Source organism: Opisthocomus hoazin, chromosome 8, assembly GCF_030867145.1.
Source record: "Opisthocomus hoazin isolate bOpiHoa1 chromosome 8, bOpiHoa1.hap1, whole genome shotgun sequence".
Taxonomy (NCBI): domain Eukaryota; kingdom Metazoa; phylum Chordata; class Aves; order Opisthocomiformes; family Opisthocomidae; genus Opisthocomus; species Opisthocomus hoazin.
In genome coordinates this window covers 17,046,670-17,057,931 of record NC_134421.1, presented here as the reverse complement: position 1 = coordinate 17,057,931, position 11,262 = coordinate 17,046,670, and the positions used below count along the sequence as shown (strand labels likewise).

At 40.0% G+C, this 11,262-nt stretch overlaps 1 protein-coding gene across 1 annotated transcript in view; it reads left to right on the top strand.

The window, feature by feature from the left end:
• Window positions 1-3,223: 3,223 nt before the first annotated feature.
• MRTFA (myocardin related transcription factor A) overlaps window positions 3,224-11,262 on the top strand; it is a 76,245-nt gene continuing 68,206 nt past the window's right edge. Inside the window, exon 1 of the mRNA XM_075429346.1 lies at window positions 3,224-3,239. The gene's annotated coding sequence lies outside the window, so the exon portion shown is untranslated. The remainder of the gene's footprint in view (window positions 3,240-11,262) is intronic.

Below are 11,262 nucleotides of genomic sequence, written 5' to 3'. Positions count from 1 at the left end.
ACTTGGAGTAATAAAATTGTTCTCCAGGCTCTGAGATGCACAGAGTGAGACTGTAATTTTTTGCATTTTGTGGCAGTGTTCCCCTGTACTGTGCTGGTTCAGCTGTGGCTTGTGTGGAGGAATTGATCCAGTTTATTTTAGCTAGGAAAAATTGCATTTTGGCTGAATCAACTTTCTGATACGGTTTGCAGTGTAAGCAAGCAGAACTGCTGGCACAACACAGTACACAGTGGCAGGGCAAGAGTGAATGTCAAGGCAAGGTTTGCTTAAGCTGTGTTACGTTTGATGCGGGGCCAATATTGAATGACATGCCAACTCGGATTAAGAAGAAGATACCTTCCATCTGTGCCGTCTTCTGCATGGCTCAGGAAACCTGCAGGTCCAGGTACAACTCTAGTGATAATCCAACTCCTGTGCTGAAGTTTCGTTGGACAGTTCATTGTAGAAACTCCAGTATATAGTCCCAGTACCAATTAACACCACTTGGTATGGTGTTGCTCAGGGTTACGTAGCAAACTGGTGTGCGAGCACTGATCTGCTCCGCTCTATGTTGTGGCTGGCTAGGCTAGCCTGCTTTTACTGTAGCTTGCTACTGTGCTTTTACATAAAGGATATAGTTCCAGTGGACTGGCTAATGTGAATATACCTAGATTAGGAAAACTGATTCTGTTTTACAACACTGTTGTTAAAATCATGTTTGAAATGTGATTTTCCTGGTTTATGCAGGTTACAAATTCCTGTTTAAAAGAAAATCCACCACGTTGGTATTTGAGAAGTGTGAAGTTTTTTTTCTCCTTTTGAGAAGACGAAGCAACTCTTTTTCTTTTCTAGGGTAGACTGAGGAAGGAAGGTTGAGTCTCCTGCTGTTCCAAATCCTTGCTGGGTGGGTGTTAGATATGCCTGTCACCTGCTTGTGGATTCAGGCCTGGCTGCACTTGTCCTCCTGCATGATCTGACCTAACCATCATGTGGTACTAGGCAAAGTGGGATGTCTCCAGTACATCTCCTTCGATAAAGCAAATTGGCTTTGGCTCCTCTAAGATGGTGACAGCAGTCCTTACCAGCCAGCCTCCTAACTGAGCAATTTCTGTTCCTTTTAGCCCCTCTCCACAGGCCTCACATAGCTACAGGGACAGGGCCTGAGGCCAATTATATTGGTCATGATTTAACTCTTTGCAGCCTTTGCAAGGATTGTTGCAGCTTACCAAACACGAATAACATTCTGAATTTACAGTTTAAGGGTATGTGTTTCCAGGCTTTCGTAAAGAGAAGAAGGGCACAATCCCAGTTTTTTCTCTTTGCAGATTACCGTTACAATTTGCTCTCAAATGAATATGAGCGATGTTTGCTTTGGACAGGAAATATATCAAGGAGGGGGTAGGGACTTTCTAGCCAAATTGTAACTGAAGTGAAAGCAAATGCTTCATATGGCAGTAAGGTTTGGCTCTGTCTCGTATGTTTTGTTGTAACAAACACCAGTGTTGGTTGGTGGTTTTTGCTGTTTTCTTTTTTTGCTCCACCCTTCTTTTCCTTGTTTCTCTTCAGATCATGACATAAGGTCCTGGGAATGAGTGTATGACAACATGGATGAAATAGTGTGTATTCGTTACCAGTAAATTTTTATTGTTGCCTTGAATATACACTGAACAAATATTTGAAACAAATGTACTACCACTTACAACTTTGTTCTGGGTGTTACAGAGCAAGCATTACTAATCAGCTGAAGTACAACACTGAAATGACAGTGGGGAAAATGACTATCTGAGCTCCTTTATCAGCTATTAATGTGTTGATGTTGTCACACACAGTCAGGTCAATTATGAATGTTAAGTGGGGAGTACTTAATAAAAAACTGTATTGTTAAAAACATTGATCCAAGTTTATGCTTTCTGACTGATTTCTGGAGGATTATCCTGATGGTTTTTACTTTGCTTCATTGCAGCTTGCTTTACCTGCATCTTTTTGAAGCTGAAGGTTAGCCTATGGAAATACCTTTTGCTTGATAAATTGCTACAGTGCAGCAGAGTTATGTGGTGGTAGTCTTCTGAGTTTAGACTGGTTGAAACAGCAGCATACTAAGAAGCAGGAGACTTCCGTCTTCATTAATCAAAACCAGATATGATTGCCCTTGTATAATGTCCGTTACTGTTTAAATGTTGACACAGTAACCATTTCACTGGAGACTTCCAGCTGTTTTTTTTCCATGTAAATTACTGAGCATAAAAGAATTTTAATTTTACCATAGTGGTGGTTTTTGAATACTTATTTAAATAATTACAGAAATATAATGAAGCATTTAAAAATTGCTTATGTCATTAAAGTCCTTAATATAGTGTACATTTTGGTTACTGCAGCTGATGTTTTAGACAGGAAAGCTTTATTTTTCACTTTATGTGGAATATTTTTCTTGCATTTGTTTTCACTGAATGGGGAAGAGAGAAAGGAGCAAGATAATTATTTTTTTAAATGCAAATTGATTTTATGTGAAAATTTTCATTTGTTGTACTCAGCTGTCCTTCCAGGGTTATTACAAAGGATTACTTTACCTGACTGAATTTCAGATTGACAGTTGTCCTGTTAAAACATTATACTTCTTATAAAAGGACAGTAATCAAGAGTTCAGCAAGGTTCTAGATAGCCTGACTTCACTAGAACAGCTCAGGCTGTGTCTTCTCCAGATTGGGTTCCCAAAATACCAGAAGCTGAGAATGTTCTCATACTTTTTTAGAAAATGGTAATAATCTGTAGTTTCATCAGTAGTTTCTGCAGTGATGCTGTTGGAGATTTGTACAAGTTTACAAGCTGCTGAGTCTAGCAAGTTTCAGTCATGAGTTGGATTTGAATTGATGACGATAACACAAACACTGTGTTAAAGAACATGTTTCTCTAGAGTATGGAGATGCCATGATGAACTGGATGTATAGGTTAAGACTCTTACGTGAGACTTACGGGGTTTTTTTGTTTGTTTGTCTTGCAGGTTGCCATCACGAAAGCCAAAGTGGATTTCTCCGGTGTGGTGTGCCTGCCCCCTTCCGTCATTGCTGGAAATGGGCTGGACGGAGGAGGGGCTGGCGAGAATGATGATGAGCCGGTGCTGGTGTCACTTTCGGCGGCCCCCAGCCCTCAGAGCGAAGCTGTTGCCAATGAGCTGCAGGAGCTCTCCTTGCAGCCCGAGCTGACCCTCAACCTCCATCATGGCCGAAACCCCAACCTTCCTCCACTCAGTGAAAGGAAGAATGGTAAGTGGTACAGTGCACTCATGTCTCATGCAGTATGTCCTCACCAAAGAAGTACTGTGGTGTTGTCATGGTATGTGTTCTGATGACAGGGCTGCTTCTTATTGCTTCTTACACTGTTTTGTTTGTATGAAGAAGAGATAACCTAGGGTTGACAGAGCGATTTACATCATTTGATGGGAAGGGTTGATGTTACTGGCTGTGGAAGTCCTCGACAGCTCCAGTGATAAATGCTTTACATTATTGTTTTAGGTGCATACCAGAAACAACTTCCACGTGCTTTGTGGTGACCAAAAGTTGCGCAAAGCTGAGACAGTCAGTTGAAGGAAGTGTTAGCTCATCTTCAGCCTATAGCCATCTGTACATTTTTCTTTGCCACCTTGATCTGCACTTACCAAGAGTGAGTAACTTTCTCACTGCAAATATCTGAAGGGTTCCGTCAAACTTGTTAGAAGGAGGGCCAAGACCTACGGGTAAAAATGAAATATCCCAGTAGGCCTTCTAATCCTAGAGTGAGAATGACCTGCCTATGTTTCTTGAGTTGTGGGTAGCTTAGGGACAACGGTGGTATGAATCCCTCTAACCATGTGGTGGGTGACAGTGGAGTGGCAAAATACAGAGTCACTTGGTGACCTGAATTCCTGGTTTTGGAAGAATGTGAACTGTCTGAAGCTCAAGATCACCAGGCTGCCATGAAAGCCTTTGCACATTCAGTCCCATCCTGTGACAGATTGATGAAACCATTTGATAACTGGTGGGTTCTGTTTGTGAATTTCTCTTGGTGATATCTGTTCACTCCACCCTCTGGGGTATATGTTGGTGGCTCTTGGCAGTATGAAGGTCTTGCTAGAGTCTGAATTCTTGCAATCAACTTTACCTGCAAGATACCATGGATTTGAGCATGGTTGAGTCCTGGTCGCCTTGCAGTGTTGGGCATTAAATGTTGCATTATATGCATTACATAGAGTTGCATGGCACAGCATATTGGAAATGCTGGGGAGTTTTGGAATGGTTTTATAGCCAGAATGTAATGCTTATGGTAAAGTGATTTAGGATATGTGAACTGTAGGACAGTAATTTGGACTGGTGGGATACACTTGACGTGCCTGGTTCTTTACCTCTGGAAACTGAGCATTCCCTTTGCTGAATGGTGTATCAGAGTTTTGCTAGTTGGAAGAATTAATTAACTTCGACCCAAAATACTGCTTTTGAAGAGGATAAAAAGAGTTTCCTTGTTCATATACATTACACCATTCTTATGTAATTACGGTCATGTTTGCAGGCCTTAGAAATGGAAAAGCTAGAAACTGCAGAAATAGAATGACAGGCTTCTAACCCGTAATGTCTGAAGTCTTCTAAGTGAGATAAAAAACAACAGGTGGAGAGAAAGGTGGTGGTAAATAAAAGAGAAGAAGTTGGAATTTAGAAATTGGAAATTAGTCAGTATGGTAGACTGTGATCTCAACACATCTCAACTAGCGGTAGATGTGGGCATTTTAGATTTATGAAGGCAAGGAGAGATTTCAAACAAAATTTATCTGAGGTAGTTCTGAAACTGGTAGAGGACTTGAAGGCAGCATGGGGAAAAGCATGTGAGCCTTTGTTTCCAAAACCTGACAGCTGGCCATGTGAAGGTGACATTGTGAATTTACTGGCGGCAGGATTCTTCTCTTCTTAGTGAATAAGACATGATTAAGGGTCCTGAATTGGAAAGAAGCGGTTTATTCTTGATGCCACAGGGAAAGGGATGCTAGTGTTGGGAACAGGTAAGAGTACCTTTTTAGGAAAATGAAACTTGTAGCAGCACTTTGAATGGATACAAGCAGGACACAGCAGCATTTGTTATAGTCAGAGGAAAGGATATTCTGTTACAGAAATGGAAGGGTCTTTATACGATACAGTTGTTTGGATAGGTTTAAAAATTTGTATCTTGGGAATATTTTACAGAAATAGATGGTTTTCCTCTATCAGAATAATGTTATTTTTATGGACTCAATATTAAAGCTGTATCATTGTGGGCTGCAAATCTGCTTGGCTGGAAAATAGAGTTGGGTTAAAAAAGTATTTGAAAAGGAACACCTCTGCCCATACCTTTTGCCGAAGAAGATTAGGATATTCCCGGAAATGACTCATTAGATGGGTCTCTTCAGAACTGATTCTTTATCAGGGCTCAGCACAACAGTGGGAATTTTACTGCTGGAGGTGCAGCTTTTCAGACAAGGCGTAAAGTCCAAAGTCCCTGGTCTAGACTACCTGAATAATCCTTATCTTCAGAGGCATACAATGCTCTTTTCTCCTAGCTGCACTACGTTATTACATGTTGTTTGTGTGTACATTCATTAAAGTGTTTGTGTGTACATTCGTTGAAGTATTGTGGGACTGAAAAGTGCTGTTGAAGTATGGCTATCTGCAAACTGTCACAGCATAAAAGGAGAGTTGGCTTAGTGAGCTGTTGAGAAACATAGCTGATGCATTTTTAATTAATAAACTTGTTTGCTCCAATGGGAACTTTTCAGTTATCTTGGGGTAGAGGTTGCACAGCTGTTGAAAGCTTTTGAGCTTGTTAAAGCCCCCTTTTTAAATATGACGCATCTTTGTTACTGTGCCTTTGGCTTCAAACATGTTAAAAAACCTTTAGAGATGATCTGTCAGTTGAGATAGCAATTTGCTTAAACTTTTGAGCAATCCAAAGTGGTTGTAGAAGCATATCTTATGCAGGGCAACTGCTTTTGTGACAACTTGCCAAATTCAAGGTATGAGGAAGATTCAAGCTGAGTGGCAGTGGGAGGGGAGGAGATGGTAAATAAGAGGCTTGTTGGAAGCTGCATATCTGTGTCAAAGGGTCTCCTGTTTGCAGTTCTAGACAGGCATTGCTGACTCACAGCTGAACTAACTACTTATGCTGAGTGCTTCTAACAGGTTAACCCTTTGTGTAGCTTTTGCTTATAGAAGACTTTGTTTATCTGTAGATGTCTGTAGAAAAATGTTGCATGGATTTGTACGGAGTTTGTTAGTTCAGGCTGTGGGTCTGGAACATAAACTATTAGCTGAGTTAAAATAGAAATTTCTTTGGCATGTGAAGCATCATGGAATTATGTATCCCATGGGAGAACTGGGATTACAGCCCTGTATACACATGCTGCAATATGTCCTAGGACAGCAGATTTTTTATTTATTTTTTTTTTCCCCTGCGCTTAGAGAACTGAAGAGCAGAAAGAGACAGTTTTGGGGGTTTTCTTGTTGGTTTTGTTTTGTTTCAAACCCAGACTCCGCTTCGTATTCTTCTCCCTTATCACAGCTACACATTATCCTTGTAGGTGTGTGTAGCTATGAGGATAGGTACTCCTAGATAGGTGGGTGTAAAGACCTTAAACTTCTTGACCGAATAGTTATTAAGTTACACTAAATGAAAATGCGATAAAAGCTATTAAGGTTATGTGTGAAGTATTGGAACTACAGATAGGAAACAATTTTTTGTTACTTCAGTGGAAGGAAATCTTATGTGGTAAGGTGTTAGTAAAATATTTTGACACAATTATTAGGTTCTATTCAGACATCAAGCTTAGTGGAACATTTAAGATGTAGTTGTTTAATTTGTCTTTGTGCTTCACAGTGAATTTTCTATGCAAAATTCACATTTCTTTTCCTTTTTTACCCATGTTCATCAAGGCCTCACTTTCTTTAACTATGAGAGATTGCTTGTGACTGACTCATTCATTGCCACACAAGCCAAAAAAAGGTCATTAGAGAGTCATGTGAAGCTTAAGTGTATCTTGATTTTTCTCAGGTACCTGTACTGAGATGCCAAGATAACTTTTCCCAACCCTTAGGGCAGGGATAGAGCAAGGACCTGCTGAATGTGGTTACAAAAAAGAGAAAAAACAGGTGATGAATATACAAATCTTATGCAGTTTGATAGTTTCTGGTCAAAATTGTCCTTCTATTTAACTTTCATTTGAAGTAATGACGATTGCTCCACTACCTTATTGACCCTATCCCTTGACCCATTTTCCCCAGATGAATTCATAGTTGTCCTTGTCCAGAGGTCATGAAAAAGATTGTGTGAGAAGCCTGTGACAGTCCTGGTTTCTTCTCACTCTAGTCTTGTTTAAGATGAGGTAACATTCTTTGGAATGAACTGTTGCATTTTATGATTACAGGTTTGGACAAAGCTTGTACCAGCTTGTCAGTTTTGGGGGTTTACTTGATCTGGGATGCTTGCCTGCTACAAAGTACCATATGTGCTGGGGGGAAAGGGACTAGTTGGAATGTGTGGAATTTCAGTAGGACTCTAAGTCATATAACAGGCATGTGCTTTAGGTATTGGAAGGTATTCCTGTTACTGTAAAGACCGAGTGCTATACAAAGCATGGGATTAATTGTTGCCACCTAAGCTGTTGGTGATTATACAAATTATAGATTTGAACTTTTTAAATGGTTCTAAGGAGCTAGTTTAGTGCCTAGATGCCTAAGCCCATTTATTGTGAAAAGACAGGAGTAGTATTTTAAATGTTTATTAGGGCACCTGGTTTTATTTTGAAGAATTGTGTAGGTGAGTGCTCCTATAATTCTTTTATTAGGTTATATGTTCCTGTCTCCTTCGCCTTCTTTCCATTTCACATGCTGGATTGCCATTGCATTGCATGCAGTCAGACTGAGGATTTATTTCAAACTTATGATGATTTTGCAGATTTTGTAGCTGTCTTCTGGCTACTGTGACTTTAAAAACATTGATAATGTTTTCTTAAAATCATGTCATAAACTGTCCTTTTAAAAAGTGACTATTGTGACTTGGGAACTTTTAAGAAGTTAGGCATGTTTGCTTATCAACAAGAGTGGTGTTTTATTCCTGAGAAAGGGTTTTAAAGAGACAGGATTATTCTGAAATTATTTTCTTAGAGTTTTTGGGGGGTTTTTTTGTTCTAGTGTATATCCAGCTTCTGGAATAGTGTGACTCAAACTTACATTTAACGACCAAGTAGTGGTTACTGCTTCATCCAGAACTTACATGTGAAGAAGATTAAGTCTGTATTGTAACAAAAGGATCAGGACAGGAAATATATGGCTTTCTCTGATCTGTCCTTCACACACATTCCAATGAGGCTTGCTGTTTTCTCCAGTGTGTGAGTAAGGGCAATGGTTGTTAGAATAAAAACAGCCAGTCTGTCTTGGATAGATTTGTGTTAAGAGACTTTATGTCCCAGGAGATTATAAATTTAGCTTGCTGTCTGAGAGTTTCTGACAGAGCTATGAGATTCAGAGCATGATAGAAATGACTGGCCTGTTACTGATGGGAGCTACTAAACAGCTGAGAAGTGGTAATCTCTTGAAATATTTAAAACAAGCTTTTAAACAGTGATGGGGGAATAGTTGAGCTGGAAGGAGTAATGCCAAAGGCAGCTTTAGTGGGGTGGCTTTAACAAGTTAGCTCTCAACACAGATTTTGTTTGTCCCTGATGAAGTTGACACGATTATAATGCCGTTCCCCAGTCAGTGGTTTGTAATATTCCTGTCCCTTCGGTTTCTGCTTTCCAGTTTCTCTCTTATTTCAGTTTACCTTTGAGGTTTCAAGGTTTGGGGCTGAGGGATGAACATTAGGCATATAATTTGATAGCTATTTTAAAAACATTCCTTTTTCATTAATTTAAACTGCTTGTTAAACAAGTCAGGTCCAGATCTGGGCAGCTGTTTTGTCTATGTGAGTAAGGACTTCTGTTGCTAGTTTTGCTATTTTAAATATTAAGGGTAGTAATGGAGAAAGGAAGTCTGGTTCTTTAAAGGGAGCATGCCATTCAGCGGGGTTCTCAGTCTGTTCTGCTTAAACAGCGAGTGGCTGCTTCATGAAAGAAAGATTGCACTATTTCGCAATAGTCAATTGCTGCTAGTATTTAGCAAACCGAATACTAGCTTTGGGTGATAGCCTGCTTCTGTAATGTGTGGCTTTCCTCATGAAAATGTCAAGTTTTCTAGAATTCATTTCTATTGGGATACTATCAGCTACTTCTGCAGGCTGTAACTCTCCCTCTGCCACAATCAATGCATTACCACAAAGTATAATGAAGGCATTTCTGTTGGAATACATTTGGTAGTGCAATCTTCATCTTCCGTGCTGGTCGAATAAGCAACATCCTGGTTAATGCTTTAAATTTCATCTGTCTAGTCATGCGCACTGACAGTGCACATGTACCTGCTTCAGGGGGTTAAGTGATGTTCCTGGATACTGTAGGAAAGGTTTCCTCTCCACTTTGCTCATACTGCTTCCATTATACCACAAAAATAAAGCATACATTCTGCTGAAAATTGGTGGTTTCCTTTATTTATCATGAATATGGATATTCAGGGTAGGTGTTAGTGTCTTGGTTCTGTCACTAGTGTATCTAAATTCTTGGGGTACAGTGCATCATTGTGGTTCCTTTCCGTAAGGATTACACAGCAAGAAAGAACATTTAGGCCTGCAATTTTTGCCTAATCTGCCCTGAATCTAGGACCGCGTAGATGGTGTTTGAGTATGAGAGAACCCCAAATGAGCTGATTCTTGTCCTTTTACAACAGACTACTGATGTAAGGAGTATGGAAATCAGATAAATACTACAATATCATCACTGTAAGGGATTTTCCTGTATTGTTTAAAGCTGCCAAATGAGTTTCTGCTGCCTCCTTTGAAGCCCCAGATGTGTTTGTGTGGGTGAAGGAAGATATGTTGCTAAAACCTGCCGTGCTCTTCTCTCAGCTGTCAAGCAGCTGTTGGGAAGTTCTTGCATCTGAGTGCTAGAGAAGCCCTGAAGTTGCTTACGCTTGGAGGGGTCAAAAAACAGTGGTAAAGCAATTTTGTTCACCCAGTCACTCATCTTCATGAATACTGTTGTGGCAAGAGAGGGATTCTGACTTGCTACAAAAAGGATTTTAATCTCAAAATTGGTCTGTATCTTTGATGCTGAGCTCAATATATTATTTGGCTTGGTGCAAATATATGCAGTTACTTATTTAGATGACCTAATGAGAAATGACGGTGAGCCTTGCGGAAAGATGGGGAATAAGGGAAAGCTGCTCTGGGACAGAAGCGTTGGAATTAGTTTGTTGAGATAATTAAATTATCTGTTGGGCAAATTACTTGAGACTCTTTAGAGACCAAAATTGAATTTCCTTTCTGTTGGGAGCTAGAATCATCTGGTGAGGAAAGACTTAATTCTATTTTTATCTTTTACCCAAGAAATATTTGGCTATAAAAGTTTTGTCCACTGTCCCAAATAGTTTGAAACTAATCATATTGATGTGGGAAACATCACTTAGTTTTTTTTTAACCGCTAGACAGGTTAGATGGAGGGTGTGATTCACAATGGGAAAAGTCTGAAGGATAAAAGGCATTTTGTTGGTTTGTTTTTAAGAAACAGATGCTACCATCTATTGGGAAGAAGTTCCAGTCTGTTGTTACAGTAGCTCAGGTTTATCGATCAGCAAGGGGAGTTGATAAGGATAGGGGAATAGTGCAATTACTAAGAAAAAGGACTGGTAAAGATTGAAGTGAGTGATCTGTCAGCAGGATGTATATGTTTTTGGCCACGTTGTTTCGAAACAGAGAATGTCTGCATGTTTCTGTTAACACTGAGTCTCCTTGTCCTTGGAATGAAATTGCCTCATCAGCAGAGCCCCTTAGGGGATTGAAAGTCCACCCGCGACGACGTCACCATTCTCTTTTAAAAGGGGAAAAAACTGCCAGTTCTAGAATCTCTGACCCCTTCCTCCCCCCTCCCTTTTACTTACAGAGCATGAAGGGGCGGACCTTACTTCTGCAAGCTACACATCTTGCCGTTCCCCTCTGAGTATTCATTTTTCTCCTACCAGTGATTTGATTCTGGGCTGTTCCAACTTGCCTGTAGTGAATAAGCAGAGAACTGCATGCTGAAAGACTGAGTTTTCTCAGTAGGCACGGTTTTTGTCATATAAGGATGAGAATTTCTTGCAAGGTTTGAACAAGATCAAAGTTGAGAGGACTTCTTGGATTTTGACTTTTTCTAACATACCTGTA